Raw genomic sequence first — 20,409 nt, 5'->3', positions numbered from 1 at the left:
ATCGATTTTCCCGGTTGGCGAAAACCGCACGGCGTAATTACTTTAATTAATTATGATCATAGCGGGGCGGCGTCGGCGCCGGAAACGTAACAAGATTGATTCACGCGTAACTGCCCTCCCCCGCGACTTGGAAGTTGCCGAACGCGAGAGAGCCAACTTCTTCTTCTTCCTCCTCCTCTTCCTCTCTTCTTCATCTTCTTCTCGGCTTCTCGCGGCGAATTTAGTCCGCGATTAATTAACGTCGCGGGGTACGAGAGTCAAACGATACCGGGAACCGTCGGACAGAGAAAGAACCGAATTAATTCACGTCATTTCGCTGTCTGGTTAGCGGGGATCTCGAAACAGCGATCCCCGATGTTGATCTCCGTGGATCGAAGAGGGGATCGGTTGATCGCTAGGAGTTTTTCCCGTTCGGAGCAAGCAGTTTCCCCGTTGCACGAAGGTTTTTACTCGGCCAATCCAGGTTTATCCGATCGGGGCGGAGGACGGCTTATCGATTAATTCGGGGGTTGCACGCGGAAATACGCTTTCACGGCGACGTAATTATCGCTTATTTTGAGGATGCACCGGGGACATATTCTCCAGGAAATTTATTAGGCGACCTTTCCGCGGCACGGCACGGGGAGAAGGTATCTATCCTACGACAAACCGAAGTGCTCCGCGCACGGCCCTTGCGGACCGCAAGCCGTCGCTTCGGCCAATTATTCCGAGCCCCCCCTAATAATTTAACCGCGTGTCGTTGCCCTGCCCAGATTCGGCCGTGATAACGCCCGCCCCCTTTGTTCCGTGCGGGGGCGGCAAGCCGATCCCCAGGGACATTTTATGCTAACGTTATGGCTTACTAATAACAACTTACGGACCGCGTTTTAGGAATGCTAATCACCGCCGCCACGAAACCGACAGACACGTAACACATCCTCCCAGACGGGGAAACCGCAACCCTCGCAGCATGATCCACAACCCTTCTTTACCATTTCGACTGTTCGAAAAATTAATTACTACCGTCGCTTCGGTTGACCTTTCTTAGTTTGACCCTCGTCGGAATAATAAGCGTTAGCTTTGTCGCGGAGCGGACAGCGTCGATCGGCGGCTATATCCCTTTTTAAACGCGTCGGTGGATTAATCAATTTAGCCTGATTGGCGCCCGGTAGGAGCCGCGAATATTCCGTCGACATTGGCCGGCTTAGCGATAGTCCTTCAATAAGCGGCCATTCGATTAATCAGTGTCTCTACCGGTCGATAATGCGGCATCGGGGAGATTAAAGTTATCCCCGGAATCGATGATATTCTCCTTGATAGGCGGCCACCGGCCCCTTTTAATGGCCCCGGGGCGAATTGGTCGAATCCAAGATACGGCGGACGCATGCGACACCCTAGCCAGAGAATCCTGAATCCTCGATCGTCGATCAGTGGATTAGGGATCGTTGGCTCGACTCGTTTTCTTGTTTCCTGGCAGCGTGTCTCGAATTTATCACGACGCGCACGGGTGGGACCATTTCGCGGCATCCTAAGTAGAATCCGGTGTGGAATTCCCGCGCCGTCTCGAGCCAGTCTTTCGAGGCGTCTTCGTGCGACGCAGCTGCCGGTTTACTCTTGTGCCGTTTCTCGAGCGAGTGCACACACCTGCCTCGAGTTCGGTAGGGTCCTGGTGCGGCTTTATATTTTGCTCTGTTCACGCGTGACGTCATCGCCGGAATACGTGAGCCGGGTTGCGAACGGGTGGGGCAGGACAACACGTAAAATCGTGGAAAACCGTGGCATCAACGAGCGTAACGAGAACTACCCCGCTAAGCCACCGAGGGATTTCACCCCCCGCGAGGAAACATCCACCGCGAGATATCTATATCCCGTCGCGAATAAATTTTTCGTCTGGAAACGAACCGGCGCGCGGCGCCCCAACCTTTTATCCTTCGACCTGCCTCTTCTTCTCTTTCTCTACCCACGATTTTCGCGCTCTCTCTCTCTCTCTCTCGTTCTTGCAGCAACGGTGATCGCGATCGATGCGATAGCGGCGAACTAAATAAAGAGAAATTCATCGTGGGAGAGTCGTGCCCGCGATCCCAGATAAACCTCGCGATCGAACTCTCGACGAGCTCACGAGCCAGAGATAGATCGCATCTTTACCTTAGCTATCGAGATCGCGGGCGGAGGGGATGCCAACGTGCTTCTGATACAACCTGGATGCTGGTACAGGCTCCTCTAAAAACTTCGATCCTCGGAAGACTGCAATGTTCTTGTGCGAATTCTAACTGAAAGGCTGCCTACAGTATTTTTGCAAGTAGGGTAAAATGTACAATGATCGGCACCCTAAGACAAAATCGTAGTAAAAATCTTTTTATCTTTTTTAGAGATGTTTAAACGAGGTTAACTTGCTATTATTATAAGCTAATAGAGATTTTTCAGCAAAATGAAACAGTTTTACGAGTCATAAATCTTTTATTATAAAATATATACAGTGATTGACAATCGTAAGACAAATAGTACAGTCATTGGCACAGTAAGAAGTAAACGTTAAACAAACTATATTTGTTTTATAATTAAACATATACACACTTGTTACATCTGTAGTATGGTCCGAAATTAAGTTAAAAAACGACAAAGTATACTTACTTGTAACGAAAATTTTAATAAAACACTATTTACACTGCACTTGCTAACAGTCATATGTGGAACTATGTTATCATAACTTACAACGTTGCTTGGAAATATAAATAAGAAGCAAAATAAAATGATTTTCTATACCAGGAATTCTTAATATATGCCGTTTGAATCGAAAGTGCCAATAACTACTGCAGTGCCAGCAATAGTTAGGGTTGCCAGAAATGTTTCATCCAAATATAGAAGGAGAAGTGAAAACTGCAATTATGTATACAATGAGATAGGCTCAAAATATAGGAGTTGAAGTAAAAGAGGTACACAGCACATTTTAAACTTTTTTATTCAAACAAAGATTTTTGAAAATTATATGTTATTCAAATATGATATAGGAGATCAAATTCAAATATAGAAGACTCATATCAAATACAGAAGATCTGGCAACCCTAGCAATAGTACAGTTTACCCTGCAAGGTTCTCTTCCTCAATCAAATGAAAACAAGGTACATGTTAGCAAAAATAATTCAATTTCAAATTGATTGTAACAATTCTCGCGTCATACAAATGATGCGCAGTATATTTACTTGTTATATGTACAAATTAATTCGTGGCCAGAGTAATCAATTGTAGCTCTGTTTTAAATTCACATTTGTTGCTGGATTGATCAATAATCCGTAGGGTGGAGTGAATGCACAGCGATTCGTGGAGATTATTTACAACGTATTATAATCCTCCAATATACCAGAATTAGGATTACGGTTCATCGTTTTTGGGACACGCTGTACAGGTTGACGAGCGAGCGCTAACGCCGAAGGAAAACCGGCGGAAATGGATGGGTTTTAATATCCGAGCTTGGCGAAACTAGGAGGAAGTCGGTAGTTGGCTAGAAAATCGCAGACTCGCTAAGCCTAACAGATTGTGGGTTCGAGGCCGGGCCGAGTAAATCATGGCATCCCGTGGCCGTCGGTTCGTAGTTTAAAGCGTGCCGGCTAGGACGCAGCTGCCACGCTACCGTGCCGGATCATCCCGAGGGATTAGCGATACTTCGATAAAGTCCCGGGGTCTCTTCGGCTGCCGTCGTCGAGCAACCTGTGCTACGTACGAGGAACGTGAAAACGTCGACGGGAGAAAGCTCCGAAACTGAGAGAGAGAGAGGGACTAACATAGTGAAAGGAAGAAAGAGAACACGTTCCTTGTCCGTATTCGAATTCGCGAGCACTCTGTCCCGGGGAAAAAGGCGGCTAACAGAGCTAAACGTCCATCGATCCCGGCTCCTTTCATCGCTGAAAACGATCGTCCGGCTCGTTTGCTTCGTAACTTCTTCAACTGGCACGACCCTCGAAGGGAAAAAGCAGCGTGCAGCTCGACCCGGCGGCGCGGTGCAACGTCGAGTGCATTTCGCCGTGCGTTTTCTCAAACGAAACTAATATTCCGCGGGATAACGAGAGCACCGCAGGAAAAGGCGAATAGTTTCCCTCGCCTTAGTTTCCCGATCGCTCGGGATTTTCTTACTCCCCCTCCGGTGTACACCCGGTGCAAAAATGGAATATTTACTCGCGAGACTTCCGACCCGGGAGCCGCGTTCCGTTCATCAGATTTTCGTACGTCTGCATCCGGTTTTCTTTCTCCCTCTCGGATGCAGCTTATTCGAGCGGAACGCGGGACACGTATTTCTCCAGCGTCGCTACGGCTCCAGCGGAAACGAAAATAGAAACGGATCGATGAGCCCCCGAACCCGAATCCGACTCCGCGCTCTTTCTCTCTCTCGTAATCCTTCGCGTGTTCGTACGCGTTGCGACGCCCGCCGACACCGCTCGAGAAATTTAGCGACGTTTAGCCAAAAAGCCAATTCTCTCGCGTATTTATCGAGTTTCCGTTGCTTTTTAAATGCCCATCGATCGCCCAGATGGAAACATCAATCCCGGTTCGACCCCTGATGGAAGTCTCAAATAGAATCCGCTGGATGATATTTTCAGACCGAACCTGCCAAATAATCGGATTTTCGTTTTACAATTATCAACGTTCTAAAGCTGTTTTTAGGGGATGTTACTCAGACTTCAGTATTAAAGATCAGATTATACACTAATGCCTACCGAGAACTAAAAGCGATTAACATGTTTTAGTTTGCTAGAATGACGAGGCTCTATTTATTTCGATTTTCTGCAATTTTTACAACAATATGTGCTTGGATACAGAATTTTATCGAATCAATTTGCACGTAAGCTACTTCATAAATACATTAGTTACGGAATGAAAAATATAAAACCGGTCATGTAATATAATATGAAAATTTTTATATTATATTCTCCTGTATATGACGGCGTAACAACCATTTTACTTTGCGAGTTATGATCGTTGAAACTTGGTCAAATTGAAACTTTGACCGACAAGTAGATTTTGCCAGCCACGATCAGACACACGCAGAGAACCGTTCCATTTAATCTGCTGTAACTTCGTGGGAAAAAATCGCACACTAATCTATCCAGGCTCATTTCACAGATTAAAGTCTCTGCTTTCACGTTGTTTAACTATTTTGCTTCGGCGTGGCGCGATAATTTCGCGCGTAGGGGGCCTCTCGCGGGCGCTCCATCTGCTCGTCAGAGCGCGACAGTATCCGGTTTTGCGATCGCGCGGAATTCTGCGCGGATTTAACGGGTCCAATGCCAGGCTGCGAGCAAATTAACGTACGCCGTGCAGATTAAATTCTCCCGAAGTTTGAGAGACGTGTTTCTCCGCGGCAAAAAGGTGTCCCGTTCCATCCGGGACCGTGGAGTTAGAGTCCGCTTCCAGGAAATGGGAACGGGGTTCCGGGTTGGTCGTCGTTCGGCAAAAACGAATCTCGGCTTCGATCGTTATTTCGGGCAAGCAAAGTCGAAAGAAATGGAAAAGAGGCGAAAGAAAACAGGGCGGGGGGGGGGAGTAGTAACGAACCGAGCCTTGTGTTCTTTCTCACACTCTCGTGCACCAGTCGAGTTTCTCCCGCGCGTGTTATCGATCTCCTTTTTAACCGTTGCGCAGCGTTAGGGTAGTTAGGCACAGCGAGCATTCTCTTTTTAACGAGGCCATATTAGGATCCTGGGAATTTCGGAACACAGGCCAGATACTTGCCTCAAAGCTCGCTCGATGTTTGACCTGCAGGCAGGTACGATCAACAGAACCCGCAGTTTACATAGGTGTGTAACATTAGCTGACTCTGAGTAAATATGCATGCTAGCAACACACCTGATTGAGTTACTCTGTGCAGTCTCAGGCGTTCGCGTGACGAGTTCTCCGCCGACAAAACTACACCGTCGCTAAAAACGCCGGGTCTCTCGGCGCAATCCGCGATCCTATCGATCGGCTACCTCTTCCGACGATTCGTCAGAAAAATCGTAATAACTCTCCGCGAGATTCCGTCTTTGCGATTCCGATCTTTCCATGATCAAAAGCCAATTCACGGAGCCGGAGCGAGACGTATAATTTTCGCTGGCGTCTCGTAAAATGATTAGAATTGATGGAGCTGCTGCAATAAAAAAAGCAGCTCTGCCTCCAGAACGAGCAGCAATTAAAAACCAAGTACTGTTTCGAACGTGCTGTAAAGTTAATATCAACCAATCTACTGGATATAAAAGCAGTACCCTTCTGGCTGCTCCAATAAACACGTTTTGAATATTCGAGCTACTTCCTCTCGGTGCTACGGTAGGAAAAGGGTCTTAAAAGGAGCTTATATTTTATTGTAATCGTTACGGTAATGGGGGGATGTATTTAGGGGTGATAATGTTGTAATGCTACAGGGAAATGTTAAGCTCTCCGTTAAACCACCGTACTTATTTCTTGGGCACAGAATTAAAAAAAAACAGAACAAGGAACCTCCCTAGGATCTAGCAATTGCTAAATAACGTACATCACTGCAACCGTGTGGTTAATTCGATTCGGTTCAAATTTTCCTGTGTAAAATTTGCGATTTTCGGCTCGCAGCTGGGAACCGGGAAGAATCCGACGACCCAGGGCTCCGGCTGGCTAACAAGCGGCGAAAACTAATTATCTACACGCTTGTCAGCGAGCTTACCTTTGTCGGATCCTGTCAAAGGACTTGCCAAAGCTCGGCTATGGCATTGTTTTAACGACACCGATGATTTTCTCTGGAGGGGCCCGCCTGGCCCCGCGTTTGGATCCACGCGGGCGCGCGCTGTTTTCCTTGCCGGTTCTCCCGTTGTTGTACGGTTGGTAAACACGAGGTCGTTATCAACACTGGGAGCTAAGTCTCGTTAACCATTCCTAACAGAACCGAATACGGAGCATCGTAGCATTGGATTTGATGCCTTGTTCGAGGAATCTCTATTACCTACGTGACGTCTGGAGACATTTGCTAACCCCGCGCGATACACGCTCCGGATAACAGGCGAACGAGAGCTGCTGCTCTGCAGGGGAGGCTCCGAAGGGCAGACGGAAGGATGTTGGGGCAACGCTGCCAAATGTTTCGCAATGTACACAGAAGCTATGTACGTACCAATCTAGCACGCACATGCACGCCAGAGCACAGCCGGAGACCTCGCTCTCTCCGTCTTGCCAACCCGTTCACCTCCACAACTCCTATATTATTCACGATTCGACGTTTCTCATTATTCTCCCACTATTTTCCTCGAGTACCTCGGCGAAACCAACTCTCTCTCTCTCTCTCTCCCTCTCTCCCTTCTAGTTCCTCTTCCCAGCGTATCTAGCCGCCCGCGTTAATCTCCCAAGATTTCGCAACGACGGAACGGACGGATACGACGGCGAAAACCGTCGGAGATAGAGACACGAGCGATGCGACGAATAGATCGTAAATGAGACCGGATGCGAACACTTTCGTCCGCCAGCTCGTTTTAGTTCTCGATACTATAATCAGCTCGAACAAGTCTCCGTCGATCGATCCCGTCGACCCTCCAAAATAAGAAAAACGACAATCCTGTTTGGATGCGATCGCCTCGTGAACGTTTGCCCCGCATCGGAAATTCTCGTTTGCCTCGATCGCTTATTTCGAAGCTAACTACCTGTTCTATATCAGTCCCTCCGCCAGATACAATTTTTGGTACATTTTTTAAAATTTCACTGGGAAATTTTAGTCGGACGATCCAGTATTCCAAGGAAAATGTCTTGCATCTTTCACGAGATTCTCGCCGAGATATTTCATAAAATCTCACCCCGTGTGCAATGTAGAAACGCAGCTATTTAAAAAATTAGGGCACAGAGGGAAAGCTAGATCTCGCACGTTTTTTCTTTTTTTGAGAGAGAGAGAAAGATAAGAAACCGCAGTCGATCGGGTTCGTGGAAATTAATTTTAGTCGCATCCCGCCGGATAAAACGGGATGATCCAGGAGCTAGGCCGCGGCCACTTTCATCGTTTCTGTGTGAAACCGGCTCTCGGTTGATTCGCGTGTCCGCGAACGCGAAAGCAGACGCGCAGGGTAGCCGATATGACGCGGCCGCATAAGCCCGGCTAGTTTATTAGACGGCCCGCTGCGACCTTTATTAGCCTTCTCTATCTCCTTCATAAACGGAGTTACGCGTGTACCGATATATGAATTTGCGCGCGAACCGCGCAGCTCTCGCTCCCTCTCCTTCGCTCTCGCCATCCAACCTAGCGTCGCCCTTGCACCACCCCTGAAGCCCGTCGGCGACATCAAAGTTCCGCGCCCCGTTCACAGCGTGTTTATTCCTCGCGGCCCCGGCCACAGCGGATTCGTTATTAATCTCGTTTATGCGATGGATCGCGACGTATCTTTGTGCCAAACCCGCGGAATTGGCATCGTAACTTTCGAGGAACTCGTCGTAAAACCTCCACCAGCTCTCCATCGTTCGCCGAACACGATCGAGACTGATACCGTAAACCGTCCGAGGATTTGGTTTCGGAGTATATGCGTTTCTGCAGTTTTAACACACACGCGGATCTCGAAAAATTTTTGGTCAGACCAACACGAACACGAGGTTTAAAGTCTTCGCTGTCCGACGAATGCGGAAAATTTCGTGGTAGGATCTTTCGTTCCATTTTTATCGACCGACGAGCGCACCGGCAGATAACCAGCTGAGAAAAAAATTGATAAAATAACCGTAGTCGAGATAAACGTTTTAACGTTCGCGTTACGTGACAGAGAGGTAGAAATGGCTGGCGATGGTCCCTGGGTTCGCGGTGGGACAGCAGTTCCGCGGCGCCGATCGCGATCCACGAGACGACGGTACGAGCGTACAGGGAATCGGTAAAGGGGAGTTCATCCCTAAGTCATGATGCTTTTATCCGGCGGCCTCGTCACAGTTGCGTACTCCGGGTTATTCCAATGCTCGGTCGCTCCATTTCAGCGTGGCAGACTGCGCGACTAGGTACCACTGGAACACTCTGCTCCTTCTTCTGCCTCTCCTTTCCTCCCGTTGTTCCTCGCACTCTTTACATTCGATTGCCGCGCATGTATCGTCACGCGTCGGACCGCATTCGCGCTTGTCGTATATTTATATATCCGCTTCTGGCGAGTGCGGCGCGGATCTCAAGATGCGAATACCACCCTGGCGAGTAACTTTTTAAACGTATACTTCCATTGTTCTCTATACTACACGCTAAATGAATTCCATGTAATGGTGAAATAACAAGCATTATTTTTCATTTTTCATAATATCGTAAAAATTACATTGGATGAATGTAGCTTAAAATAATGCGATGTGAAATAACTGATAAATTTATTTTTTTAACATTTTTACTTGGACCACTTTGGTAATTATGGGCACGCATGTACTCGTTTGCAAATATCGTTAATGTACGACAAAATGAAAATGTATGTACACTCCGCAACAATACGATAAGACACCTATAGATTTCTAATGCTTCTCAATATCAGTGTATACACAATGATTTTGTATATAGATTGGTATAGAATATCCTCTGTTTTGTGTGATTTGTTGTTGTTGTAGTGATTTATTAACACTGTCCAACACCAAATCTGTTCCACAATTTCTTGTGCGGGGTTCTTATAGAGTTTCTTGCGCTGATTCCGAATCTGCCCTTAATTTTTCTCCTAAAAACTCCGCAAGAACCACCCAACAGTAATTGTGGAACAAATTTGGTATTGGACAGTGTAATTAAATCACTATTCTTCATCACCATGTCTTATCATTCTGACGCACCGGTTTTTCGTGTAAACGTATATAACTCCTAAGACACACCGTAAATATGTAATAGCAGTTACATCGTATGTTACTAAACAGAGGATACTCTATACAGATCTGTACACAAAATCTTTGTACACATCATTGGTATTGAGAAACATTAGAAATCTAGAGGTGTCTTATCGTTTCGTCGCGGAGTGTACGACAAAATGAAAAATATGACAAGTTACTCGGCAGTGTATTCGCAGCTTTACGGTTTGTTCCGGATCCGGGTCAACGGGGGTCGCGAGATCGAAACCGTCCGTCTGTCCGTTCTTATCCCTGCTCGCGATGGAATAGACACTTTTGACGGTCCCGAGAGCCTCTCCGTTATTAAATCGATGAATCGCGCGTCTCCGTCGCGCTCCCTCTTCCTCGCTGCTCCCCTTCCATGGCTTGTCCGAAATTCTGAGGCGCAAAGCGTTCCTCGGAGCGACGGAATTGCTCCATCGTTTATTTATGCGCGCGTAGGCGCAACGGCGAGCTCCTTACGCGGCAAATATCCTCGCGGAATCGCTCTTGGAATTGCGAGAACCGCGCCGCGCCCGGAGAAAACGAGCGGCCAACGAGCCGGGAACTCGTACTTAAAAAATTTAGCCGACCCGCCTTCGGACGTATTTTCTTTGCGCGAGGGAAACGCTCGACACCGCGCGGTCATTAATTTCGCGCAGAAATCTCTACCGTGAACGCGTGGGGCGTGTTTTCTCTTTCTCTCCACCACGCTCTCTCGCGATGTTTTTCCTCGGCCGAGAGAAGAAACCGAAACTTCGCGAAGAACGTCGCTGCATCGACGCCTGAGACGAACGTCCCCGCGGAATCCAGCAGCTTCGATAGTCCGTTTAGATTATTCGGTCCCTGCAGCTTTATTGCGCTTTCAATGAAAGCCACGCTCTGCTGAGGGAAAGTGATAAGTAGACTGCGGATCTTTATGCAGTTATGGGAAAAGTGAGTAGATGAAATTCGAAGTTGTTGGAAAATTTTGAAAATTGAAGACGTCATTATACAATTAAAAATAGAGGAGATATTTATGTAGTCTCCTTCAACTGAAACATCCTGTATGATTTCTCTATTAAAATGATTAAGGGAAGAAACAACATTCAATTCATTTTCTATTTCTTCAAATCGATGCAGACAATTTTTATTTTGCATGAAGACATCTTCTATTCTCTATTATTTTAGATTCAACCATATCTGCAGAGCTCGACAAATTTTTGAAGATTGAAAATTGGAAGATCCAAGTCTCCCCTTTACGACAAACGTTTACAGTTTGATCTGCGATCTTTTGTCCCAGTTTTATTGCACTCGAATGGCGTACCGCCTGGAAAAATTGATAAGACAATCGATGAGAGCTGTTGATATAAACGCGGTACGTTTTCTCGCGCTCTTTCTTCTTCTCTCCGGTGTTTTCCCGTGTCGAGAAGAGACCGAAAACTTTGCGAGGCAGCATCGACGTCTCGGACGAGCGTCTCGGCGGAATGGAACGGCTTCGATAGTCCGTTTAGATTATTCGTTCGAGAGCGCGAACAACGAGCGCCTAGAAATCCAGCGGGAGCGCAGCCTCGGATAATGGCCCAGCGTGGAAGGAATCCGATGCAAGCTTGCGGAACCATGTTTTTCTTTTATTCCCGTTACGGCCCGGTGACAGCACAGCGCCAAAATAGCCGCCTCCGGCGATCGCACGATAAACACTAGTCCATTCTCCCCTGTTCTCTTATCTTTCGCTCCATTCCTCGGATTCTGACTCGCGAACAGCGGATCGAACGAGTCGCGCGACTTTCTGAGATTGCATCCGTGTGTTTGAAAAACTGGGTCATGACAGACCCCTCCGCCTCTGGGATCTATAATAACAACGTGGTAATTCGACATAACTATTCTTCCAATTGCAAGATTAAGAACCCCCATGAATTCCCATGAAGAAGACATTAACGAGTGATCGTTTCTGCTCGGAATAGCCGGGTAAAATAACTTGAAAGCGTGACAGAGTAAATTCCGACGGGATCGAGGGGATGTCGAGAAGGTCTTCGGTTTCGGAGGATGGTTCCGCACGGTAGCAGTCGAACAAAGGCGGTGGGATATCGGGCGGGCGATTTTCGTCGATCACGGTGGACGGTTCTAATTACCTTGAGGCGAAGGGAAGCGATATCGTCGGAGCGGCAGCGTGGCGTCGGGGGGGTTATCGTTTAATTTCAGCCGGAAGAAAACGATGGCGATAGCGTCGGGGATCGGGAAGAGGCTTCGAGTGGCTTTCGTACACTTAAATTTTCTGGGTGGTAAGACTTTACGGCAACAGGCATCGTAAAATGGATACAAAGAGGCTATATTGCCTCGGTTATGAGGCCGTGGAAGCCCAGCGCCGGAGAACGTGAATCTGCATATGGAACGCGCATTAAGTAGTTTCTTCAGCGTTTAATTTAATACCGTGGCCACAATGGACGGGACTACGAGACTGCGAGACGACGAGACGCTCAACGCTCAAACGCCTTCCTTGTATGAACGGAGCTTTACACCTCCCGCAGTTTCACCGTCTATTCGCGTTCGCTCGACGTTACCTCCGCCCACGCATCCTCCTATCTCTCTCTCTCTCTCTCTGCTATCTCTCTTTCCTACCGCCCGAGGAACGCCATGAACCGCTCGCTACGACGCGCGATACCTTGATATCGCCCGAGATTCTGATTATTCCGAAACGACGTTGATTTCCGCGTTAATACACCGTCACGGCTCGCCCGTGCATGCCACGGGAAGAACCGTTTCGTTTTCGTCGCGTAATGGAAACACACGCCGAACTAACTATCCATCGAACCTAAGAGGGTCCTTCCATGCGACGAGATTCTTCTCTTTACAACGGAACTTCGTTTATCTATACGAGCTAACGCTCGGATTCAAGTGCACGAACTTTCCCGGTAGCATACTCCGTACGGTATAGCGAAACGTTCAAAAAGTGACTAACAAGAAAGTTTCCGCGTGGGTAATTAATTTTAGAAAAGTACAGGTCGGTAGTTGCAGTAGCGTATCTGTTAATAATTGAATCGGAGGTGTTCGCTCGGAAAATTGTTAACATCTCTGTTATATCTGTATTCTTTGTTTTCGGTTTCAGCTATTTTATTTATACGCGTTTTTACAAACCGAAACAAAACGGGGGTAATTACGAAAAAATGTAAGCCGAGAAAAAGGTAGGAAAAAATGTAGGCACTATAACTTCAACCGTTATATTTTTTAACACTAATTAATCGTCTGGCAACCGTTCCTTGTTTTAGTTCTATGTTCTCTGCAATAGAATCCCCAAAAAGGAGAAACATTTTATTTCGTTTCTAATTTCCGCGTTACATTCACGCATGAAAGTCAAGCGAAAAATATCGTTAAAAATTTTGTATAAAAAAAGGAATAGAGATACATTTTTTCATCCGAGGTTTAGTTCTCCAGAAAATCGAGTTTTAATTTTGTACGAACGTCTGACGCGTCTGTGCATGGCTGACTGTGTCTACTTACACTGTACACGCGCAGCTGGCGGGCTTGGTAACTTTGATCCTTAATTTCCCGAAAATTGAAGCTCGTACGAGAAAAATGTACGATACGGATGTTACGGTGCTGTTTAAATTTCATTAATTTGTCAGAGTCGACTTACAGTTCCGGCGCAGCGTTTCCGAATTGGTCGATTCGTTGGTCCACGAAACGACGGGTCGAAGACAAGAGAGAGCCGCTTCCGATGAAATCGAGGCCAAACGGTGAATTCGAATCGATCGAATCCGGCCTGGCGTCCGAGAGCGTCCGGTGACGAGCGCGACTGTGCATAGGCAGGTGCAGGGGGATGCGCGGGCAAGTGCATAAGGGAAGATAAAAGCGGAAACACAGGGGGAACGATGAGTTACACGGGCGTCGACGGCGCGGAGGCCGTCTCGCGCAAACGATTGCGACGCGTCGGGAGGACCGTCGACGTATCCAAGGTGGCACACCGAGACTCGAAGACAGTTCCGCAGAGAGTGAGACGGAGAAAGAGAGAGAAGCAGATGAGTGAAGGAGGGTGGGTCGAAGGGATGCGCGACTGGGACAGGAAAAAGGAATGCGAGGTCGACGGGAGAAAAAGAAGACGCAGCTGGCAGACAGAGGGTAGCAGAGAGCAGGCTAGCTTCATTTCTTCGTAACTCGGCGCGACAGTCGAGAGAAAAATTGGTTCTACCCTCGGTCGGGTCAGGAAGGTGCGAAGGATTCGTGCGAGGGGCTGCTCTCTCTCTCTCTCTCCTTTCCTCTCCGCTCTGCTCTACTCCGCCACGCTCTGTCTGGCATACGAAGGGTCGGGTACACACCCTGTAATATCTTATGATTTAGTGTTGGATGCAACGACGCAGCTTAAACGTCGACGTTATACGCTGCTACGAAGCCGATACCCACTCCGAAATTAAACTTTCGCGGCTGTACTCTCTCTCCTTTACTCGAGGCCGTATTTTTTCCACCGTTGGAAATTTGTTCCGCGGCGACGGTCACGAAATTCGGTCCTCTCTTGCTTGTTCTTCTTCTTCTTCTTCTTCCTTGCTTCCTTCTTAGCTGTCTTCTTATTCTTCTTACTTCGTGGTCGTCTTCTTCTCCCAGCCGTTTCTTCTGTTATCTCGTTAATTTCGTTATCGCGGAGACGTCCTCTACGAGGCGGAAACTTCCCGTCACCCTTCGACCCCGGCCAACGAAGGATGTCCGGAGGACTTTGAGAACGTGACGTGACGCGATATACTGCTGTCGCGGAGCAGCCATTTAAGTTTCTTCGCTGACGAACCTTCGGGCTTACCGAGGCGGAGCTAGGCCCTTCTAAACCGGGACGGAGATTAGCATGTTTTGATACCACTCACGGACTAACCCGTGCCCTGCCAAATTTATGCTGGCCCCGCCATCCGTTCCAATGCCCCTCTCTGCCTCTACTATACCTCTTCGAAAATGTTCTTCCTTCTAGATTTTATATATTGTTACGACTGTCGAGCTCTGCGAGTATCGATATCTCGCAATATCGGTACGCCGAGTGGTCTTCGTTGCAGCGTCGTCTCGCTGAAGGGTCGCAAAAGATAAGTGCTCCTCCTCCTCCGGTCAATAAAGGATAACGGTTTATTACAATACGCCTTGTTACTGAAGCTAGCGATGCCTCTAACCCGCAACGTGCGCAACAATATTTACTGCAGAGACCAGTCGAATGATTGAAATAATTTAAGACCGTCCTTGCATTTATCTTCAATTTATTCAAGATAATTGATCAAGTAGATATTCGTAGGTAGAAAATTAAGGGCGGCGTTTGCGTACACGGACAAGAGAGTTCCAAGATAGCAAAGATATGTAGCAGGGGTAAGTTCAGCAAGAAGCATGGCGTAAGACCTTATGGAAATCGCGTCGCCGGGAGGACGATCAATTTCCTGGCGTTGGCGGGAAACGCGCGTGAAACGGTAATTAAATGACGAGTGAAAATCTCTGGTAACCGAAACGGACCGCTCAGTTTTTATCGTGGTTGTCTCGTTTTGATTTCGCGCGGCGGCGATCGATCAGCTTGTCGGGGAATTTATAGCGCGGTAAACGCAAACGAGAATAGATGAGGCCGCAGAGCCAGCATTTCAGTTTTCATCTGTGCGGAACGCCGGAGCCCGTAGCCCTCTTGCTCCTCCTCCTCTTTTCCGCAGTTAGCTGTATTACCGTGGGATACATAATCGTCGTATACCCATGGCGAAACGACGAAATATATTATAAGAGAATGTATGGGACCGCGTGAGATCGTGGAGAAAGAGAAGAAAAGCGAAGGAGCACCGAGAGAAAACACCGTCCGATCGGAGAACCAACGATAATCCCGAATCCCGCTGGAAAAGAGGAATGGAAATGCCGAACCGGTGGGTGGGAGCTCCGTGATTCCTCTAATATAAGCGACGAGTCCACCGTCGGCAATCAAAAAAGGATCGTATAACCTTCGAAGATCGAGATTCTGGAGAATCATGTTCCCCCTACCAGACTTTAAGTTACGGCTTAGGTACGAAAGGCAGCCCGGCCCGTCCCGGCCCGTGTGCTAGACGCTGCGATTGATCGTAGGCTATGAGCAAGCGTGATTTATCTTTCTCGTTTTCCCTCGACGCTATTCCTTCCTCCCGCACACGTTCGCGCGATCCTGATCGAGAAGTTTAACGGAAAAAATCTATCTTCCAGCTATTTATCGGCCGGGAGTAAATGGAAATAATACGCGAAATAAAGTAGTCCGTTCCTCGTACGTTTGGAAACCGGAAATCTCGAAAATGGAAGTTTTCAAAATGTATTTTCACGCTAATGTATTCAGTGTACCAAATTCTAGTAAAATGTCGAGATGTAAGAAGATTGAAAAAGTATAATACTTGCTGTAACACGTCTTAACTTTTCAATCCTTATTTCATTAAATTTGACTCTGTGGAATTTTTGATGGATTGGCACCGAAAGTGTTAAGCAGCGAGCAGTTTCCAAAAAAAAATGCAAAATCCGTAAAGTTGTTGCATCTTTGATACCTTTTACGTGTGAAAAGTTCCGAGAAGAACGTCGCCGAAATTCTCGATCGGGACGGCGCCGCCGAGAGCCTATCTCCTTTTCTCGGTGGCTCCCGTAAAGGCGAGCGTTTCGTCGAGAAAGTTATAAAATCTGAGTTACCGTGCCGCGAACGGCTTTCTTTTCCCCCTACGCAGACACTTCGCCGCCATTTAATTAACCGCGAACCTTAAATCAGGTTCTGGTATTAAAAACTTTGCACCCTCGACGTTCCGGGGACCGCAGTAATTTCCCGCCCCCGTTTTCCCCGACCTCGTCCCTCGGTTTTCCCCTGGCCAACGTGTCGGAAGGAGTAACGATTGCCGCATCCTCGAAGGGGAAAAGGACGTTATCGATCGGACAGGTAATTCTCGCGCGCGATCGTTCCGCTCTCCTTTCTATCGCCAACCTTTCGGCGTTCTCTCCGCGAATGGTTTCTCGTTCCCCCTTATTTCGATTCGATGCCGTTCAACGCGTCAACGTTCCGGAATTTCGTGTCCTCCGGACCGGGCTAATACGTATAAGTTGGCCACCGAGCAACAGGCAGTCGCGACATACATAAATCCCAACGAGCCGGCGAGTGGCACACCTGACTTCCGGCTCGACGCGTCCGCTTTTCAGAACTCGACTAGAGACAGAACGCGGTAGGCACTGATTTTCGGCTCGGCGATAAATCTCGAAGAAGCGCGTTGCGGAACAAAACAGACCGCTTCCATAAGGAGTTGCACACATACAGTCCTCGACAAAATAATTAGACACCTAGCACATGTTTAAATTTCTTATATTTAAAGGTAGAAAATGTACACTTCGTTGTATCCTGTATATTATTACATACTATTTCCAAAGTAAACATGCAAAATCATAGGATTGTGTTCACAGTCCGTGTTCACATATCTTTCTCTAATTTTGCTATGGTATGCGATACAATCCTAAGATTTTGCGTGTTTACTTTGGAGATAGTATGCAGTATTCAGGATATAACGGATGGACACTTTCCACCTTCAAATATAAGAAATCTAAAAATATGCTAGGTGTCTTATTATTTTGTCGAGGACTGTACTCGTCCGATTAATCCGTGTATATCGTTTTGGGACACTTTTCGTCAGTTTCACGTGGAAATAGATATCACGGAATTCCGGTATTAAAATTATTTTCAGTATCTTGCATCTCGATCTCTCAATTGCACTTTGGTCTTGCTTCGATGTATTATTCTGTAGTTGCCTGGCATCAATTGAATGAATTCGCATATCAAGTGCAAACTCTCCAAGACACCACTGACCACTTCAGTGCTTTAATATTGCTTTTGGTGCATCATTTTAAGTGCCTCCACGTCGACTGCCTAACAGTGATTGGTAATATGATTGGTCTTGTGCTGTTCAATCGGTCAAAGGTCATTTCATCTCTTCAGTCTTGGTGCAGTATTCACCAGCTGCTGAAAAATACTTTCGAAACGCGTCTCCACACGACGCTCACGGGAATCTTAGTTGGAGACGGTCTGACAATGTTTGAACGTCTCGAGGCACCGTAATTCCCGGCAGTCGTTCGAATAATCGAGACTCGGTCGATAGCGATCGGTTTGCGAATACACTCGGAAAATATTGTCCCCTGTTATCCGTCTAAGAGTTGCGTCGAGGCAATCTATAAAGAGAGACGCCGGGGAGGGTGGAAGAAGAAGGGAGCGAGGCCGCGAGGGAAAAGGAAGACGAGCCAACAGCGACGAAGAACGTTTTCGCAGATTCTCCCGGCACCGAAAGTATTGGCCTCGAATGACGGGGCGTCTCGCACGGTCCGACGTCAAAACTTTCCAACCAGGGGCTCGACAAAGTGTTGACCGATTCGTTGCCGGTCTCGCGGCGGCTCCCTTTGCTCTCCGATGGACCATAGTTTGGCCCGCGGTCGGCTCTCTGTCCCGGTGTAACTTATATTTAATTACTGTCGGTAATATATTAGATTTAAAGAGTTTCCTCGTAAAATATCGCAACATTAAGAAAACCTCGGCGCTCTTCCACCGCGGCCGCCCGAAGGAAATGATTTAGCTTTCATGAATTCTTTAAGGCCACCGCTCTCGCTCCGGCACCGGGCAGAAAGTCCTCCGAGTTACAATCGCACCGAGTTACTCTTTCTCTCTTTCTCTCTTCTCTCTGCCCCGTTTTCTGCTCCTGAGGTCGCGAGAGTGCGGAGGCCGGCTTCTTCTTTCTCATTTTTATCACAGCGCCGGCAGAGGCTCAGGGCGATACTCTCTTAAATTCTCGCGATCGTTGCCGCCCTCGGCGCCGCGCTTTTCTCTCTACCGGCCCCCTTTCGTCGAGCAATTAATAAAGCTTCTGGAATTTATTGCAATTCCGCTGGCTCGCTCGCTCGCGCACGCGCTAGTTTTCGGTTTCTTCGCGGTACAATGAATCAACTCGTATTCGTTCGGAAACGGATTATCGTTTCTCCGCGGAGAGAAATCGTGTCGAGTGATTCCTCGTTTTGAAAGCCGCTGAAGATACGGAAACGATGGGACAAGAGATCGGTTCGAATGGATTCAAGTTTCCATTGGTCGATTCCGCGGCTCATTCTCATTGCTCGATTCTTCTCCCACGAAGAAGGAGAGAAAGGAGAGAGAGAGAGACGGGGAAATAAGTCTCACAGTCCCCCGCGAGTTCAGTAAATGGCGCGCTCTCGCGAGCTGCGTTTTTTCGTCGCTTCGACGAGGTGCTTCGTTGAATTCGTTGGGAAACGGGATCAACAGCCGGAGTAATCAGCTCTCTTTAACCACGCACGCGACTATAGATCCCTGGGAGAAGAAAACGAAACGAACCGGCTTGGAAGTTGATGAAAGCTTGTTTTCACCGCGAACCTGAACAACCCCGAATGCGCTTATCGTTGCGACGCCGGACAGAAACGAGCCCTGAATGCGAGACGGAAAATGAAAACGTTTAGAAATGCGCCCGCGTCGGTGTCGTCGTCGAGGCGAGCACGAATGATACGTATCCCCCGTTCACCGTCGATTGAAAATCGCGCGTGGGTGTGTGCGCGGCCGTGTGTCTTCTTGGCGCTCACTGTTCGCGGCAACTCTGCTCCGCTCCGATGCGATTCCTTTTTCAAAACAGTTACGAGTCAGCGGACATAATCGTTCGAGAGGGGTTGCCATCGGGCCGCAGTAGGAGGAGGAGGAGGAGAAAGCTTCCGTCCCTCCGCACGATATCTCGACGACGTACGTGCGCGATATCGAACGTCGAATCGGTGGTCATGTGGGTTAAGTGCTCCCGTTTGAACGTCTATTCTAGACGCGGCCTTTGTAAGTCGGTTTTACAGAAAACCGTACGCTTCACGTGCGCGATGTTTTACAGAAACGTTCCGCTGCGTTTCACACGATATTCCGAATTTTCGCCAGCAGTTTTAACAAAAGTTCGCGCGAACTCGTGATTAATCAGGCGAATTGGAAATCAAAAAGTTCATTCAACCGATGTTACATCGCGGCTGTTAACACTGTCCGTACAAAGTTGCATGGTAATCGGTTCACTAGAATTCGAGGTACGTAGCGTTCGGACTTTTTGCCACGCCATAACGTCGCAATTTACACAAAACTTTTTAATGAAACTTCGGGCGACCCTTCTCGAGGGTATCGAGGAAAAAATATCAATTGGAGAAACCGATTTTTCGCGTTGGTGGGAAACGAGAAACGTTGGTGGGTATCGAGAAAACTCGATGAGACGCGGCGAGCAGACGGAAAATGATCTCGTTCCGGTAATTGCTCGGCGCGGTTACGGTTGCGAATTCGTTAGCGAATTTCGAACGGAGAGTAAACGCGAGAAAGCGCGCAATCGGCCGGTCGGTCGAACCGAGGGTCTTTGACGAAACCAGGTAAAAAAGAGAGAGAGAGAGGGAGAGGAAAAAAGAGAATTTTACAGTTCTAATTCGCCTCTTCCGATAACAATACTTGGCCGGTGCGGTGGATTCCGTCGCGCCGCGCAAGAATTTAATTGCGACGGTTTTTCTTTGTTATTATTCCCGCTTGACGACCACGCTGATGCCGTATAATGAGATCTTCCGTTATACTTTCGCGGCGGAGTAAAGCCACCTCGCGCGTCACGTCAAGCGTTATCCTGCCTGTTTTTCTTTCGTATTCTCTATTGTTCGGTCGAACAAAAGGGTGAACCGAGGGGCTGC

The 20,409-nt window shown here is 47.8% G+C and overlaps 1 protein-coding gene and 1 long non-coding RNA gene across 10 annotated transcripts in view; one reads left to right on the top strand and one right to left on the bottom strand.

Annotated features, from left to right (window-relative positions):
• Positions 1-20,409, top strand: part of Lar (tyrosine-protein phosphatase Lar) — a 413,198-nt gene that overhangs the window by 139,006 nt on the left and 253,783 nt on the right. Inside the window, exon 1 of one of the 9 annotated variants that reach the window (XM_076437442.1) lies at positions 6,929-7,076. The exons of the other annotated variants lie outside the window; for them this stretch is intronic. The gene's annotated coding sequence lies outside the window, so the exon portion shown is untranslated. Of the gene's footprint in view, positions 1-6,928; positions 7,077-20,409 lie in introns of those variants that run through there. 9 annotated transcript variants of the gene reach the window in all.
• The window catches only part of LOC143215361 (uncharacterized), a 74,313-nt gene that overhangs the window by 39,700 nt on the left and 14,204 nt on the right, over positions 1-20,409 (bottom strand). The gene's annotated exons all lie outside the window — the stretch shown is intronic.

The sequence above is a fragment of the Lasioglossum baleicum genome, chromosome 13 (assembly GCF_051020765.1).
Source record: "Lasioglossum baleicum chromosome 13, iyLasBale1, whole genome shotgun sequence".
Taxonomy (NCBI): Eukaryota; Metazoa; Arthropoda; class Insecta; order Hymenoptera; family Halictidae; genus Lasioglossum; species Lasioglossum baleicum.
The sequence above is the reverse complement of the archived record's forward strand: the minus strand, read 5'-3'. Positions and strand labels throughout refer to the sequence as shown.